The sequence below is a fragment of the Camelus ferus genome, chromosome 3 (assembly GCF_009834535.1).
Source record: "Camelus ferus isolate YT-003-E chromosome 3, BCGSAC_Cfer_1.0, whole genome shotgun sequence".
Lineage (NCBI taxonomy): Eukaryota > Metazoa > Chordata > Mammalia > Artiodactyla > Camelidae > Camelus > Camelus ferus.
The window spans coordinates 77232676-77252415 of record NC_045698.1 but is presented as its reverse complement, the minus strand read 5'-3'; positions in this window follow the sequence as shown (position 1 = coordinate 77252415).

Sequence of the window (19740 nt, the reverse complement as noted above, 5' to 3'; positions counted from 1 at the left end):
AGAATACCAGTTGTTGGAAAAGATGAGATTGATGTATGTGCACTGATGTGGAAAGTTATCTAAGGTAAGCAGTGAAGTTAAAAAAAAAAAAAGAACAGCTTGCTTAATGGTGCAGATGGAAAGGTCCATTTCTGTTTTTACAAGAAAGTTTAGATTTTTTACAATGAGCATGAATTAATTTACAATAGAAGTCAATTTTTATATTAAATAAAAGAGTGCTATCAAATTACCAGTTAATGACGTTGACCTTCATTTAAAAATGAACTCCTTTTCTAGATCCTAACCTAATGTGGACTCTAATGTGTTGCGTGTTTTACCTGGCTCACATATTCTGGTTTGCACCCTGAATAAAGCATATCAACTTAATTAACATCAATTTAATGATGCAGGTATTAATTTACCTGTAGAAATTTGAGGGAAAGGATGAGGAAGTTAGCTCTTAGTTATCTGCAGTTATTTTGATTTAAAGTCAGACTGGCCATGTGACCCTAGAGAATTCCCATCGTCTTTCTGTCCCCCAGCAACTCATCTACAAAATAAGGAACCCGGGACTTGTCTTCTGGTGCCTCTTGATCCTCTCGCCCAGCATGCTGCTTTCCCATCCCTTTCTTTTGGAAACAACACATTGCTCTTCCTGTAAGACTGGTATCCCAGGGAAGGAATTACCTAGTATAACATCTGGCAAAGAAACATCTAGGGTAGATGACCTCTGTAGTCATGTCTAACTTTCTGCTTCTGACAATAAGAAAATGGCAAAAAAAAAAAAAAAAAGAAGAAGAAGAAGAAAACAGTCATTTCCTCCAAGGAGGCTGGTTGGTAGACAGGAATAGAATGGAGACTTAATGTTTTACTATATTCTTTTTTTTGCATTTAGAGTTTTGTGTACTTTACTCTGTTTGTGTGTTTCTTAGTCACTACAGAAATAAATATTTTTAAATAATTTTTGAGAAGACAAAGTATAATTTATGGTATCTTTTTAAATAGGTTGGATAGAATAAAGATTTATTCTGTGTGAATTTATATACGTGAAAATAACAGTGATTATCTCTTTGTGGTGGAACTGTGAGCGAAATTTGCTTTTTCTATGATTGTATATATTTTTGCAAATTTTCTTCCATGAACATCATGTGGCCAGATCAATCTTCTTAATTTTAACCATTAATCTTACAAAATAGAAAGTGTAAAATAAAGAACAAAAGGAGGCCAAATGAGCGCATCAAAACAAGGGGAGAAGTTATCACACAATCTCTATTACCAACCATGTCACTTGACACAGACAGGTGCTCAGGGCATGGCCTGGGAATCACTGAATTTCAGCCCCTCAAACCCTCATGCCTTCTCTGAATGTGAGCTGTTTTCTCAGCTTTAAACCTTCCTCTTCCTAAAATCCCCTCTTTCAAAACCTCCACCCGCTGCCTCATTTTCATCTCAATAGGTTCACCCTCTGCTCAGGTATCTACTTTGCTCTTCCTTCTCCAGGAAGCTCCCTGAACTCCCAGGTCTGGGTTGGGTCCCCATCCAGCGTGTATCATTACTAACCCCTTACTAGACTGTAGTTCGTGAAATCAGGGCCATGTTTAGCTTGTTCACCATTGTACCCCAAGCACCTGTCACAGCATTTGACAGACAGTAAACACTCTATAAATATGTGCTGAATGAATGAATGAAGTCAGTTGTACAAGCTCCACTTGTGGCATATTATGTGCACATTTATTTCAGCACCTTCATGTGGACTCTAGCTTGTTTCCCTTCCAAAACACTCTTACTTTGCCAGCTACCATCTTCTTAACCAAAAGCAACTTTTGCAGATGTGGTAATAAAGAGTTGGAGTAAGCATACAACCTTTGCCATATATTTATATGTGCACTTCACCCTAGAGGCTTCTCATTGCCCTATGTATTCCTGGATTTTGTGATTGGCACTTTGATCTCAGAAGTGTTATGAGATATTCCTTATTTTCTGTAGAAATTAGCTTGAATGAGCAATTAGGGCAATAGTAAAAACTTCAGACTTTCTTTGTGCAAACTTACAGACCAGAGTTTACACTGAAGGTTCACTGAATAAAATACCGAATACTATTAGAGGTAGTTCTTGAGCTGATGGCTATGATGATACTGATGAAAGAGTTTCAGTAATCTGTTCATTTCGAAAGCTTGGGTTGAGTTGTCCCAAGTGAAGACTGATCTCTAATAAATTATTCAATCCGAGTTAGAAGCATGCTTTATTGATATCATGATTGTAGTTGTTGTCGGTAATATTATAAAACAGTGGCAAGTAATATAATTACATAGGTCCTGTAGTATGTGAAATCTGAAAGGAATTTTAATGATCACCTAATCCTACACCTTAAGTATCTTATAGACGAAGGTACTGAGACATAAAGAGATGAAGTATTTAACTCTTGGCAGAGTTGGGTTTAACCACAGAACTCCTGCCTTTAAGTCTTTTTTTAAATTGAGATATAGTTGGATTTATATTATAGTGTTAGTTTTAGGTGTACAGCAAAGTGATTCAGGTATACATTTTGTTCAGATTCTTTTCCATTATAGGTTATTACAAGATATTGAATATAATTCCGTGTGATATACAGTAAATCCTTGTTACTTATCTATTTGCAGATAGTCGTTTGTATGTGTTAATCTCATACTCCTGATTTGTCCCTTCCTTCTCCCTCTCCCCTTTGGTAACCGTACTTCCTTTTTTTCTATGTCTGTGAGTCTTTCTGTTTTTTATGTAGATTCATTTGTATTATTTTTCAGATTCCACATATAAGTGATACCATATAGTATTTGTCTTTCTCTGTGTGACTTACTTCACTATCATATTCTCTAGGTCTATCCATGTTGCTGCAAATGGCAATATTTCTTTTTTTATGGCTGAGTAATGTGTTTATATCTGTATCTATATCTATGTCTATGTATTCCACATCTTCTTAAGACAACTGTCTTTTGATAGACATTTAGGTTACTTCCGTATCTTGGCTATTGTAAACAGTGTTGCTGTGAACATTGGGGTGCATGTGTCTTTCAGAATTAGAGTTTTCATCTTTTTCAGATATATGCCCAGGAATGGGATTGCTGGATCATACAGCAACTCTATTTTAGGAACTCTATTTAAGGAATCTCCATACTGTTTTCCCCAGTGGCTGTACCAATGTGCATTTCCACCAACAGTGTAGGAGGGTTCCCTTTTCTCCACGCCCTCTCCAGCATTTATAATTTGTAGACTTTATGACAAGAGACATTCTGACTGGTGTGAGGTGATGCCTCATTGTGCTTTTGATTTGCATTTCTCTAATGATTAGCAATGTTGAGTATCCTTTCATGTTGGCCATCTGCATGTTGTCTCTGGGAAAATGTCTGTTTAGGTCTTCTGCCCATTTTTTGATTGTGTTGTTAATTTTTTTGATATTAAGTTGTGTAAGTAGTTTGTATATTTTGATAATAGCCCCTTGTTGGCCGCATTATTTGTAAATACTTTCTCCCATTCCGTAGGTTGCCTTTTCATTTTGTTGATGGTTTTGTTCGCTGATTAGGTCCCATTTGTTTATTTTTGCTTTTATTTACTTTGCCTTGGGAGGCTGATCTAAGAAAATATTGTCTGAGAATGTTTTGCCTATGTTCTCTTCTAGGAGTTTTATGGTATCATGTCTTATACCTAGCTCTTTAAGCTATTTTGAATTTATTTTTGTGTATGGTATGAGGGAGTATTCTAGTTTCGTTGATTTACATCTAGCTGTCCAGCTTTCCCAACACCAGCACCACCTCATTGTCTTTTTTCCATTGCATATTCCTGCCTACTTTGTCATAGATTAATTGACTGTAGGTGCATGAGTTTATTTCTGGGCTCTCTATTCTGTTCCATTGATCTATATGTCTGCTTTTCTGACAATATCATGCTGTTTTGATTACTGTAGCTTTGTAGTGTAACCTGAAGGCTAGAAAGGTTATGTCTCCAGCTTTGTCCTTTTTCCTCAGGATTGCTTTGGCAATTCTGGGCCTTTTTTGGTTCCTTATTTTGTAAATTTTACAATTGTTTGTTCTAGTTCTGTGAAAAAATGTTTTGGTTAATTTAATAGGAATTTCATTAAATCTGTAGATTGCTTTGGGTATCATGGCCATTTTAACAGTATTAATTCTTCCAATCCCAGAGCATGGGATATCTTTCCACATATTTGAATCATCTTCAGTTTTCTTTATCAGTGTTTTATAGTTCTCAGCATATCCTTGGTTAAGTTTATTTCTAGATTTTTTTTGGTGTAGTTTTATACAGGATTTTATTTTACTTTCTCTTTCAAATATTTTGTATTAGTGTAAAGAAATGCAGTAGATTTCTGTATGTTAATCTTGTATTCTGCTACATTACTGAATTCATTTATTCTAACAGTTTTTGTGTGGAGACTTTAGGTTTCTCTATATACAGTATCATGTCATCTACAAATAGTTACGGTTTTCCTTTTCCCTTCCATTTTATGTACTTTTTATTTCTTTTTCTTATCTGCTTTGGCTAGGGCTTCCAATACTATGTTGAATAGAAGTGGTGAGAGTGGGCATCCTTGTCTCGTTCCTGAATTTAGTGGGAAGGCTTTCAGTTTTTCATCACTGAGTGTTATGGGTTTGTCATAAGTGGCTTTTATTATGTTGAGTTATGTTCCCTCTATACTCACTTTGGTGACAGTTTTTATCATTAAGGATGTTGAATTTTGTCAAATTTCTTTTCTGCATCCATTGAAATGATCATGTGTTTTTTGTCTTTCTTTTCGTTGATGTAGTGTATCACATTGATGTGCATATGTTAAACATCCTTATGACCCTGGGATGAATCCATCTTGACCATGGTGTATGATCCTTTTCATGTATTTTTGGATTTGGTTTGCTAATATTTTGTTGAGGATTTTTGCATCTGTGTTTATCCCGGGTATTAGCCTGTATTTTTCTTTCTTTCTTTGTTTCTTTTTTTTTTTTTTCTGTAATGTCTGTCTGATTTTAATATCAGGGTGATGACAGCTTCATTGAATGAATTTGGGAGCATCTCCTCCTCTTTGGTTTTTTGAAATAGTTTGAGAAAGATAGGTATGAGTTCTTCTTTGTATGTTTGGTAGAATTCCTGATTGAGCCTGTCTAGTCCCGGACTTTTGTTTGCAGGGACTTTTTAAAAAATTATTCTTACAGATTGTATTTCACTAGTGATCAGTTTGTTCAAATTATTTGTTTCTTCTTGACTCTGTTTTGGCAGGTTGTATGTTTCTAGAAGCTTGTCCATTTCTTCTAGATTGTCCAATTTATTGGCATATAACTGTTCATTATATTCTCATATTATTTTTTGTATTTCTGTGGTATCAGTTGTTATTTCTCCTCTTTCACATCTAATTTTGTTATTTGAGTCTTCTCTCTTTTCTTCTTGGTGAGCCTGGCTAGAGATTTGTCAATTTTGTTTATCTTTTCAAAAAAGCAGCTCTTGTTTTATTGATCTTCTCTATTTTTTTTAATCTCTGTTTTATTTATTTATTTTCTGATTTTTATTATTTTCTTCCTTCTGCTGACTTGGGGTTTTGTTTGTTCTTCTTTTTCTAGTTCTTTTAGGTGGTAGATTAGGCTGATTGAGATTTTTCTTGTTTCTTGAGGAAGGTGTGAATTGCTATGAACTTTTTCTTAGAACTCCTTTTGATGCATCTCATAGATTTTGTGAGATTGTGTTTTCATTTTCATTTGTCTCTAGGTATTTTCTAATTTCTTCTTTGATTTTATCATTGACCCATTGGTTTTTTAATAGGATGTTGTTTTATCTCCATATGTTCATTCTTTTCCTATGTTTCTATCCATGGTTGATTTCTAGTTTCATACTGTTATGGTCAGAAAATATGCTTAAAATAATTTCTATCCTCTTTAATTTGTTGGGGTTTGTTTTGTGACCCAGTATGTGTGCTATCCTAAAGAATGTTCCATACATGCTTGAAAGGAATGTGTATTCTGGTTTTTTGGGATGTAGTATCGTGTAGATATCAATTAAGTTTGACTGGTCTGTTGTGTCATTTAGGACCTCTGTTTCCTTGTTGATTTTTTTGTCTGAGTGATCTGTCCATTGATGTCAGTGGGGTATTAAAATCTTCTACTAATATTGTATTATTGTCATTTTCTCCCTTTATGTCTATTAGTATTTGTTTTATATATTTACTTTCTCCTATATTGGGTGCAAAAAAGTTAATGAGTGTAGTGTCCTCTTCTTATACGATCCCTTTATCATTATGTAATGCCTTTCTTTGTCTTCCTTTATGGCCTTTATTTTAAAGTCTGATACGAGTATTTCCACTCCTGCTTTTTTGTCATTTCCATTTACATGAAATATCTTCTTCCACCCCCTCACTTTTAGTCTTGTGTGTCTTTCACCCTGAAGTGCATTTCTTATAGGCAGCATATTATAGATTCTTGTTTTTTTAATCCGATCTGCCACTCTATGTCTTTTGATCAGAGCATTTTGTCCATTGACATTAAAAGTAATTATTGATACAATAAATATATATATGTTCATGTATAACTGAAAAATTGTGCTCTACACTGGAATTTGACACAACATTGTAAAATGATTATAAATCAATAAAAAATGTTTTAAAAAAAGTAATTATTGATATATATGTACTTACTGCCATTGAAATTCTTGTTTTCCAGTTGTTCTTATGGTTCTTTGTTGTTTCTTCTTTTTGTTTTTCCTCTTGTGGATTGATTAATTTCTTTAGTATTATGCTTGAGTTCCTTTCTTTTTGGTTTTTGTGAATCTACTGTATATTTTTTATTTGTGGTTACAACAGGGTTCAAGTATATTGACTCATAACCATGTCTACTTGCTTTAAAATGATAGTCATTTAAGTTTGAACACATTCTAAAAGATCTACATTTTTATCCTCCCCTTTCCCCTTTGGTAACCATAGTTTGTAATCTGTGTCTGTGAATCTATTTCTGATTTATCCTCTTTTTAAGATTCCACATATAAGAGATATAGTATTTATCTTTGTTTGACCTATTTCACTTAATATGATAATCTCTAGGTTCATCCATGTTACTGCAAATGGCATTATTTCATTCTTTTTTATGACTAATATTCCATTATATAAATATACCACAGATTCTTTATCCAGTCATCTATCAATGGACATTTAGGTTGCTTCCATATCTCGGCTGTTGCAAACAGTGCTGATATGAACATTGGGGTGGGTGCATGTATCTTTTTGAATTCAAGTCTTCTCTGGATATATGCCAGGAGTGGGATTGCTGGATCACATGATAACTCTATTTTTAGTTTTTAAAGGAACCTCAACACTGTTTTCCATAGTGGCTACACCAGTTTACATTCCCACCAACAGTGTAGGAGGGTTCCTTTTTCTCCACACCCTTTTCAGTTCCCTTAAGTTTTAATTTAGTAATTTTTATAATTCACTATTACTTGTAATATAATCTTACATATAACTGTAGAAAAGCATGAAATTAAGCTTTGTTGTATAGACATAATGGATATACCAGTAGTATATCTCTGAATGTGCTTAGTCCAGGTTGTGGATAGGATAAAGCAATATTTAAGAGGGAATATATATCCCCCCATAATCAAATTACTATTTTTCATTGAGTCTAAGATGCCACTGATTACATTAATAACATTTTATTTACCACTAAGAAAGAAATAATTAATTGAAGGCTCTATCAGTTATGAAAGATCCCAATTTTAGAAATATGTGGAAAAAATGTCATCTTAAAAACTGATGAAGTATAGTGATAGGATCATGTGTATACTACTCTTTTCTGCTAAAATAATTGATTTAATGTTACTAATGTCTCTGTATTTATTCTGTGTTCATTGGTAAATATAAGTGAAGGACACAGGTGTAAATATTTTCATGTAACAGATATATATAAGAAAGAATTCATGTAAATAGTTTTTTTGTAGATGAAATCAAGATGCTTTTGAAAACCTAGCTTGAAACCAATCTTTAAAATAGAGTTTATTGCCTTTGCTGACTATAAATTTAAAGCATCATCCAAGAACTGGCTCTGATTCTCTGTGTCCTTTTACCTCTACTACCACCAAATATTGGTCTCTTTTTTTTTTTTTTTTTTTACTTTTTTTGTTGAGTTATAGTCATTTTACAATGTTGTATCAAATTCCAGTGTAGAGCACAATTTTTCAGTTATACATGAACATACATATATTCATTGTCACATTTTTTTCCCCTCTGTGAGCTACCACAAGGTCTTGTATATATTTCCCTGTGCTATACAGTATAATCTTGTCAATCATTGGTCTTTAACTCAGCCTTGCTTCTCTTGAAGCAATCAGATGCTGGAGTAATTCCAGGACTCAACATCTGTTGTCCACACCACACAGAGCAAAAGGAGCCTCAACCATCCCAACTTTCTTAGCTGGAGGCCCAGGGTTCACTCTGATAGACCAGCTTGAGTCACAAGCAGTTCAGTGGAGTCATTAGGAGCATAAATTCCACAGCCAAACTGCCTGAGTTCAGAATCCAACCCAGCTCACTATTTATAAGCTCTGAGCCTCAGAGCAGCTAAAGAGGGAGTTATAATAGTACCTACCTCATGTTGTGAGGGTTAAACAGACTAATGCAGTGCTTCAAGTAATGCCTGGCACTTAGTACATGCTATGAAAGTGTGATTGATGGTGGTGATGAGGTGATGTTGTCCATCCCTGAAGCAATCACTGTGGCTAGAGGAGACTGTACTGAATGGCTTCACCTAAGTCTCAAGTCACCTCCCATGTAATAAGAAGCATTTGCTTCTCTGGAACCACATGAGTCTCCAAATAGGGGCACTGAGAATGAATAACTAGGCAATTGAGGTGTAGAAAGCAGGTAGCAGTAGCCAACAAGTAGCTACTGCCCAAATCACAATTCAAATACATGGGGTTGTTTGACAAATTATATTCTGAAATGAAGACCATATGTTCAAGGTAAATAATCATCCTTTGCTTTATGTCTTTGACAAGTATATATGTTCATGTACCAAGTTTCCATGTTGTATAAATCATATGCTTAAAAAATATTACTCAGACTCTCCTTCTCCTCATATATTTTCATTCATTTTACTACTCAGTCTGTACTCGTTGACAATCCACTGTGGACCAGACTTAGCAGTGAGCAAACTGAACATGGTTCCTGCCCTCACAGAGTTTGCAGTCTTATATAATGTTAGTCCTTAGCAAGTATTAATATTTCTTTAGCTAGATTCCTAGTCTATAAAATGGAATTGCAAATAAGACCCTAGAAGATCAACATGGGAATATTTTTTGGTTGAGTAGATTATTTTTGACTATAGTTTTATAATTATAAATGTTTTTTATATGTCTGTCTTCACTGTTAGACTGTGAGCTGCCTGAAGGCAGAGGCAGCATCCTATTCAGTTTTTTACCTATAACAGCTAAGGTAGTGCCTGGCACATCGTACAGCTTTTGATTCACTTCTTTAGTCCCTACTCCAGAAAAGCAATACACATGACTGGAGTGGGTAAAAGCTAGGTAGGAAAAGGTAATTCCTGAGTATTTATCCAAAAGATACTTCTGATTTTGCAATTTTTGATCACTTGGAATTAAAGTTTACCTTACCATTATCTATATATCAAAGCAAAACATGGCTTATCATCTACCTCAGAAACTCAACCCCAATTTGTAGCTGGGCATTTTTCCCAAATTCCTCTGCAAGTAGGTATGACCGTGTGATGCAGACCTGACCAGTGAGATCTAAGTGTTAAGTATTTAGTGGTACTTCCTGAGAGCCTTTTAAACATCTCTGTAAAAGTCTGTAACAAGAAGAAAGGAGACATGCGACATCTGTCTCCCTGCTGGTGACTTGCATTTGAATGGGATGGCTGGAGTGCAAACAGCCAGGTAAAGATGATGGCGGGGAACAAGAAAAGAGCCTGTACCCAGCACCCACGCAAGCACCACACTAGCCGGGGGCAGCCTGTCTTGGCTTCTTTATGAAGAAGGAAGAATTAAGCGTCCACCTGTTCAAGCCCCTGTTGTTTGTTTTGGGTAGTTGTTTGCCTTTTGTTACAGGTTGCTAAATGTAATCCCATGTGAAACCCACACTCGTGTTTCTAACTGTGTAGGATACCAAGGAACCAAATAAACAACCTACATATCTTTTTTTAAGGACAACTTTCTTATATGCTATATGCCACTCCTTGGAAATAAGTTTTGTCTATTATTGAATCAAAATATTTAACTTCTGTGATTCTGTGTGTCCTTAAAGTTTGTAAATTCAATTTCTTTGAAAATCTGTAACTCAGACCTTTTAATTCACAAAGATTTAGGAGGAAAGAAGGGATTTCTTCCCCTGCAGAGGTCACCATGGCCACCTCCAGCAGCAGCCTGACCTGTCTTTGCCCGTCCTTTGGCCACTATGGGTTTGGGAAAAGGGAAGGGGGACAGAAAGCAAAGGGGTGAGAGGATCCTCCAGAGTGACTTGTTGTTTGTAGCTAATTTTTTAAAACCCACAGCCCTTTTCTCCACCCTCTTATGTAATTAACCTCACTTGAATCTAAACCCTGTGATAAAGGCAGGACCAGTATTATTATATTCATTGTGAGGTTGAGTGAACTGGGGCTCAGAGAGGTGATAGGACTCCCGCAGCCACTGGTATTGTTGGGGGACGAGGTCTCTTCCCCTCAGACATACTCTGGTTTCCTACACACTCACAGGCCTGACCCAATAGAATAATTTCTGCTTTCTTAAAGTAAAGATATGCTTCTCCTCAGTATGAGTTAACAAAGACTGTCATGGGACCATCTGAAGTTAGACAATCTATATCCATCCTATTTTTCTTTTTCTGAATTTCATATTTGCAAGCAGATATTGGTGACAGAATTAGGGGCCGAGGGTGGATTAAAACACAAACGGGGGAACTTTACTGATATATCAGTCCCTTCCCTGGGTGTGCTTCTGAATGACCAAGGCCCCTGCTTGCTGGGCTGGCGGATCCCTGACTGATCAAACCTGCCAGCACACTTCAGCGAGACCCCAGCAAACATTTGGTATCAGGGTCAATATTTACCTTCATTTAACGTGTGCAGCACTTCATCTATTTATTTATTTATGCAGCAGGCAATTAGGCTTCACGGAGCAAAATCCTTTTGTTCTCTGCTTAGGTTACTGGATATCAGAGCCGTGGAAAACAGCTTTCAGACAATACCATCCAACCTTTAGTGTGCGATGTTTGCACACGGTTGCTTCCCCTATGGGAGGGAAAAAGAATACACAGACATGCACACAAATGGATGTTGGGAATGTATTATAATACACACTGAAGGATACATTATTAATAATATACATTATTTGAGAAACCTTATCTAATATTCTTTTTAATTTAGACATGCATCATGTCAATATGTTGTGGGTATTTTTGGTACTTTTGAGAGGCTTTTGTGAATAGAAAAGATGATCTAAGAACTTCATTTTTTTTTAATAAGTTATGTATTGAAATTAAAAATGGAAAGTCTAGGTCTTTTTCATGCTTTTAGTTTACTTACAGATCTTATTATTCTGTTCATAAAACTAATTTTAATAATCACTTTTAAGGAAGATTCAATTAAGGTATTAAATTAATACAAATTTAATTAACTATTAAAAAATATCTTCAAACTTTTAAACTACATTTATACATTTTATTTCCATATTAACTCTCTAAAGTATTTCAACTCTCTAAAGAACAGGCAAACCCTTTTTAAGAACCTAAATTACTCTCATAAGTGGATATTAAGCATTTCTTAATGTTTTAAGATTTCTAATCCTATTTTAAACTTAGTTAGATATTCTTACATTTTCCAACTTAAAGGCACAAGTTTAAATCAATTATTCAAGTATAAATTTATGTTGGAAGTACGGCCATTTGTTTACTCAAACAGGCTCAATTCCCTTAAATATTATAAATACTTCAAGTACCAAATATGCACAGGTCCCTTAAGACAAAAGTTGATATCCCACATTTGTGTCTCTATTTAATTCTGAATCTTTTGGAGAGTAAAAGTTGCTTTAAAACTAAGGGGTGGAGGAAAACTAAGGAAACAGTATTATCCCAGATAATTTTAGAGTTACTATCTCAACATGCTAACATTGCTTCAAGATCACAGGTATTAACTGGGACCTGAGGTTAATGGTTAGAAATATGTGGCACCATCTTCCTCCCAGCCCCTATAGTCAGAATGTGTCAACTCCAGTGACTGGGTTTGAGATTCTCCTGACCCCACAGGGTGGTAGTCTCTAAATAATGGATGTGCTAAAATCTTTTTTCCCTCTTCTGCTGTCCCCACCCCTGACACTTGAGCCAGTAACTTGGGGTAAGTCTCCTCCCTCTCCCTCCATTCATATTCTAGCCAAACAATCACCAGATTATTCCTGTTTCACCTACAACATCCAAAATCTCTATCAAATCTGCCCCTCCTCTCCTTCCCCACAACTGTTGCCTAAGTTCTGGCTTCACAGTTCCTGCCTCCAGTCTCGCCTGTCACCTTTCTGGGAACTCTCCTACAAGCCTCCTCCTTCAATCATGTTGATAACAACCATCTACCACCCCTGCCATTTACAAATGCCTTCAGCACACCAGGCAACAGGCTAGGTGCTCTACCTGTGTTTTCCCATTGGCTTTCACCAGAGCCCTGCATGAGACAAATTATTAGCCTCGCTCTAAGTCAGTTGCTTCCATTAGCCTCGCTTCTAGGTCAGTCTCATCATTCCACTCACCTGGTGAAAATTCTGCCAGGGGTTTCCCCTGCAGGTGCATGCTCTCCAGCACAGACCCAGTTCTCACCCTGTGTACTTTGCCCCATGAACACCCACTCACCCTAAGTTCTAGTCCATATGAATCATAGCCAAAGGAGGATATGTGCACTTTTATTTTTCTTGTATCCCACCAGATTTCTTTTTCCAAAGTTGTAGCAACTATTTCTCCCCATCCTCACTACCCTTTTTAAATTTGGCCAACCTGATGTGTGAAACTAATATCTTGTTGTTTAAATGTTTCCCCTGACCTCTATAGTGAGGCTAGACTATACATTTTTTATTTATTAATAAAAATTTTTATTTTTATTACATTTTATACATTTATTAAAGATTAAAATTTCCTCTTCTATAAATTGCCTTATCATAATCCTTGCTCAATTTTCTGAGTGTTTTTCCTTTTCTTATTAATCTGTAGAAGCTCTTTGTGATACTAACTTTTTAATTTTCTAGTAAACATAGCTAACCATTATTGAGAGCTTTCATGTTCCAGGAACTGTTTCCCCAGTCAAGTCTAGGTCTTTTGATTTTGTTCATGTTATATTTTTCTAGGTATAAATTAATAAATGTTTAATGAATAATGGATAAATGAATGAGTAAATGAATTGAATGAATGAAATGTGTAAATTTTATGTGCGCCCCCCAGTCAAAGACTGGCTTTTTGTACAGGGGCTATTTCATCATAGGATTCCTCTGTGTTATCTTGTGCCTCTCTGTCACTTTTCCAATGACCACTCTCTGCCTCTCTGCCTCTTGTTTGGCCAGGTAGTAAGTACACCAGAGACTCAATAAATGCTTTTAGAATGAGGAGAATGCCTTTCTCTCCCTTTAAGTGTTGGACTTTGGAAAAGGGGTCAGGATACACACACTCAAGGTAAGAGAAAAAGTGCCTCTTGTTTCATGAATTGTACGGAGGGAGCCATTATTAGTTACCAGAAAATGATATGCCTGGCACTTAGGGACATAGAAGATCATGGAAATGAGGCAACTAAAATTTTAATGTTATTTCTTTAATATACTGTATCCTTTTGGGAGGAGTTTAAATTTCTTCCTGGCTTGTTCATGAAGCACCAACCAGCCTGCAGAATTCTAGAGACATTTCTTCCTTGTTTCCACAAAAAGGAGCAGAATGAATGACAATTGGGCAAAATAGAATGGTGGAAAAATATTAAGCCAGCATCAGAGAGGTTTCACCTCCAAAGTATGGATTAGATGATTTTCTTTTAATTTTAGAAGAGATTTGCTTTTGAATTTATAGGAGTGTATGTACCCCAGTGTAAATTCAAGATTAAATTATTCCTTCAAAATCCCCACCCCATTTTTTTCTGCTGAGTCTAGAAAACAACCTCAAACTCTCCTTTCTGGTGTACTCTTTCCCCCTCCCCCCTGTCCCCAGTTTTCCTTTAACAGTCCTTTCTCTGAAATGACTCATAAATTAAAGTCCGTGCATTTGGGACACATTGTGTGTTACTTGCAGATAAAACACTTAAGTGTTTCATTTGGAATCAAACACAGTTTCCTGAGGAAATAACTGAAATCACAGAATCGTTGAATAAGCTGATAAGGAAAATCAGGTCACCAGGCAAAAGTTATCTTTTTTGAAACAAAGAATCTAAAGCAGCTTTACAGAAACACACAAACAGAAAGGCCTCAGTCCAGAAATCACTTAGGTCAGACTCTCTATACAGGGCTGTAGTCAATCAGAAAACAAAGGTTTCAGTAAAAATGAAGAGCAGCACCAGGTTGCACAGACTCATCAGGAATAACTACAAAAGCTGCCTCCCTGGAGATGGATTTATGCATGACATCCAGCTTTGACGGTGCACCTGTCTCCTGGCTGGAAGCTGAGGTCCAGGCAGGATGATCAAAACACTGGTCCATAACTTATTCTAGCCTGAGGATGATCACTGACATCAGACTGTGGTGAATCTTGAGCAGGATCAATTCATTCACTCATTCATTATTCAATGAGACTTTATTCGAGCACATGCTCTACCAGCCATACAGTAGGTCCTCATGGGGGGAAAACAGTCCAGGTTTGAAATCTAGCCGGGATAGGCAAGTAAAATGCCTACAGAAGCCATGCGGGTAATGTAAATAAGGCAGGCCAGGGAAACTGGGAATTGTGGTAGACTGAAGAGTGTGGGTTCCATTGAAAAGAGGCTGCCTTTATTCAGCTCCACTGATGATTTCCACAGGGGACCACAAGCGCCGTATTGTCACATTTCCAGTTTTCAAAAAAGAAGCCTCAAATCCCAATTTTATTATGAAATTTATTCTGTTTAAAAATTGACAACTAATAACGATTTTTTTTTCAAATTCTATATCACCAAAATATGACTGAAAGGCCAAATTTGACCTGAGCATCCAGAAAACAACCTCTGATGCAAATGTTATATAGTATGTAAAACATGGGCAATCCGTTTCACAAAGCATTGACATTTCCCTCTCCCCTTCTCCTCAACTTTTGGAAATATGTGAAATATGGAATAGCTACCCTTAAAACATGTTGACATAAAACCAGCCTTTTTTAATGGTTGGAATATGATACTGGAAATCTCTCCTCACCCCAATCCCCCACCACCGTTTGGAGTACCTGGGGTTTCCTATGCAATGACTGAAAACACGGGAACCTTTCTAATGGAGTGTCCTTACCGCCTGTTCTTCTTGTGTTTTATTTCCCCTATGGCTGTCTCAAGATCTAGATGCTACCCCTCTGCATAGTCTGAAACCTAGGCCCTCCTGGCACTGTGAATCTTCACTGATTTTTACAAAGGGGAAAGTAACTTTTTCCTTTTGGAGGCAGTTGCCCCCTTCTCCCTCTCTACTCCTGGAAGCCTCCCATTCTTTGTCTTTTGCCCCAGTCATCATGTCCCACTCACCTCAGAGCTAATGCAACCCTTGCTGCAACAGTGTGCAAGTTAGGAAAAAGGAGCCTTGACTCCAAGGTAGTTCACTAACACTGGTTGGGAAATCATCAGAACATGCAAATCTCTGACTCCTTCATGGATAGGCTCCCTTTCAGTTCTCAGTACACAATCTACACACTGATAAGGGGTGACTCTGTGCCCATCCCCTCCAGGCACATTTTCTTTCCAATCCACCCTCAAACTCTTTTTCTTTTGGCATCTCCTAAGCCCATGGCCCTTGGTTTTCAACTTCTGTCTTCACAATTAGTCAGCCAGTCAATAGTGAAGGACCTGAACTCTGTGCCCTACCTCCACTCCAGGTCTAAATCATGTAAAGGATTGACAGGCAGAGTCACCTTTGTCAGGCTATGTGAGAGGGATGCTTTAAACAACCTGGTACAGGGTGGGACTTGGAAGCTATTCAAGAATTCTTGAGTCCAGACTTCAGAAAAGAGACTGAAAATAGACAGCCACAACTGCAAACTAGTTCAATCAACCAAAAGGACAGATATTTTGGATTTGGTTTTTCACGCACATTTTTTTTTCTAAAATTTAGATTTTAATACTTTTAGGACTTTAACCATGCCTTTCAACTGACTTATATACTACGTGAATTAAGAAGTAGATTATGCTGTCAGATCAAAGACCCAAAGTAACAGTGACTTAAATGAAATGATTTTGTTTTTCTCTCACGTAATATAGTTGGAGCATAAATAGTACAGAGCTAGGATGACAGGTCTATAGTGTGTGGGACCCAGGCCCCTTCTGTGTTGTTGCTCAGCCAACCCTAGGGTGTGGTTCTCATCTGAGTCATCCAGGATGGCTGGCTGACTACCACCATGAATAGGTTCCCGCTGATGAGAAGAGAGAAGGGAAAGGTGGGGTGTGTGCATTCTCCATAACTACACAACTCAGAAGTTACACTGATCTCTGCTCATAGCTCATTGTTCAGAGCTTCATCGCATGATTAGTCTGCTTGAGCTGCTATAACAAAGTACCATATACTGGGTGGTACAAATAACAGAAAGTTTTCCTCACAGTTCTGGAGGCTGGGAAGTCCAAGATCAAGGTGCTGCCTGATTTGGTTTCTGGTGAGAGCTCTCTTCTTGACTTGCAGACAGCTGCTGTCTCACTGTGTCCTCACATAGTGGGGAAAGAGCAATCTCCCCCTCTTCTTAGAAGGCCACAGGCCTATAGGATTAGGGCCCCACCCTTATGACCTCATGTACCTTTACCTCCTAAAGGCCCTATCTCCAGATACAGTCACATGGTGCTGGTGGCAGGACAGGGGTTGGCTCCAACAAATGAATTTGGAGGGGATACAATTCAGTCCATAGCACGTAGCCTCACTTCATTGCAAGGGAGCCTGAGAATTGCAGTGTGTGTTCTGAGCAGCATTCCATTACTAATCCTGGAGGTCCATTACTTGTATCTTGTACAACCCAGCTTTTTACCTGCACAGTTCTTCCCGGCATTTCCTTTAGCAACACTCTTTGAGTGCCTTTGTTATTTATTTTCAGTTTTCTGAATCCCAGCAACAGTCATACCTATAGTCAGAAATAAATATGCTATAAAGACCGGCATAAATGATGCTCTTATTACCCGCAACTCCCCATCACTGTAACTGAACATTACTTTAGCCTCTCAGTGAACAAAAGTGGCCAGTGAGCTAGTGCTAATTGCATAAAACCATTTTAATTTACAAAAACTATGCAAAACAAGAGAAAGCAGTGCCACCTTTTATTTCTCTCATAGTGACTGGCTCAGCTTCTGCTCTGTAGCCTTGTAACCTGACAGGAACGAGGCAGTGCTCAGACTCCTCACTTGTCTCAGAGAGCTGACAATGTCCTGCAAAAATCGGATTTTAAAACTATGCAAATTAAGGTCAAACAGCCCCACATCTGAGATTTAATGGCTAATCTGTTCAGACAGCTGCTTCTTGGCCATTAAATTACAAGGTGACTGAGTTCATTAAGATTTTCACACACAACTAACTCCTCAAATTGTATTTCATACTTCTCTAAGACTTTCATGGGCAAAGCTAGTCAGATGAGCTATGGTTATAGCAGAAAGGGCCAATCTGTCGCCATTTGTTTTCCAATAGACAAAGAGGCATTATTTTCAGGTTGATTAAAACTGGTCACTCAAGCCAAATTCCAGGATGAGGTCATGAATATCAGTCACTGTGGGGTTATTGCCAAAGGCAACTGGGAAGAGAGTCCAGTTTTCTTTGCTGAGAGACATATTGCCAGAAATTCAAATTAAACTTTAAAATTGTATTACTTTTATCCACATTATCCTGCACACATTAAAAATAATGATACCAATGCAGGTCCTTAAATATTAGTCTTCTATAGGGAACATTGTTTAAAATTTACATGTCTTTGGGTTAGAACTGGCATGGTTTATTATTATTGCTATTCTCTTTCCTCTTCTCAGACAATTGACACCTTATTTGTTTTATAAAACTACATTTATAAGGAAAATAATGTGGTATGTGCTTCATTCTGCTCATACAATTTATTTAATATTATTTTATTAAATATGAGAGAATTTTAATAAGTGATAACATCACCATTCAAGCTTTCATATGTGTAGTGTGAGCTACTCTTTTTCCATAGAACTATCTAGCCGATGAATTGAAATTACTTTGAATTCTTAAAACAACTCTGAGCCTTTTACTGTAAGATGTTATGAGAAAATCTCACAAACTGGCAGCAGTAAGGAAATGACTATAAAGTGAGGAAATGACTACCAAGTGAGAATTCTTAATCACAAAATATTTTTAAATACAATTTACTCTTAATACAGCATGTGTAATGTGGAAGTAAGGAATAAAATGAACTGGTATTGTTTGGACAATAAACACAAGCCATTTAACACAAAATAATTTATTGCTAAAATCAGAAATTGAAGGCTCAGAGAATAAATTGTTAATTTATGAGCTCTTGATTTGGAAAAAAAAAAAAGTAATCAGCTTTAGACTAACCTGCCTTTTCTATCCAGTGAGGCCATGAAATTCACAAAGCAAAAATTATTTTCAATCATAAATAATAGGAAATCAATTATACCTTGAATTATCAAAAATTAATAATGAAATAATCATGAGACTTAAGAGTTCCATTGGTTCATGAAATACAACCAAAGGAGTTAATTAAGCTTTAAAATATGTGAAAAGTCTTATTTACATGCTATATTATTTATTTAAAAAAAACTGTTAGTAATCCAAATATCTTTTTATAGGATGTGATTATAAAGTCATTTAAAACTGTACTCAAAAGAATATGAAATTACATGGAAAATAGTTATAATATAATGTTAAGTATAAAAAACAAGTTCTTAGATTTTTTTCCTCCCAAAGGAATGAATTACTGAGGTGGGAAATAATTTTGGTTGTCATCGATAAACCTATGAGAAAAAGCCATATTTAATACCTCCTGATCTAATGCTGTGATTTTAATAGTGGAATACAAGATCGCAAACATCAATTCTAATTATCTCCAGTGGGGCATTTACTTGAATTCTGAATGCGTTAACCACCTCTTCTAGTTTCTCCCTGGGATCACAGTGGTAAAAGGTTTGTAGAATGTGTTGGATTCCAGGGGGTGCAGGCAGGAAGCACCTTCATTTTTCTCCCACTTTGATCTTCAGATAGCTCCTGTCAGGTTTTCATTCTTGGCCCCTGGATGAGAGCTTAAGCAGATCCCACAGATTTGCAGTCCCTTTCAGAGATTAAAAGGTTTTATTTTTAGGCACAGTATTAACAAATCCTGTATGACAAAAATGAAAACTTTGATCTCTCCAGCTTCTTCCCGCCACCATCCACAGACCAGTGGTAGGGAAGGGGCTTGGTCTACTCCATATTTTCACAATTCTGCAACGAGGCTCCTCCACTTTCCCTCTCCTACTCGGTGTGCACCTTTGGTTCCTCCCGGGTTGGAGGAGACGGCAGGGAGAGGAGAGGTCAGGGGGGAATCAGGTCTGACTGGATGGGTGCTGTGATATTGTGGTGTTAGTGACCTCTGCCTAGCAGATGCACCAGAGCTGGCTCTAT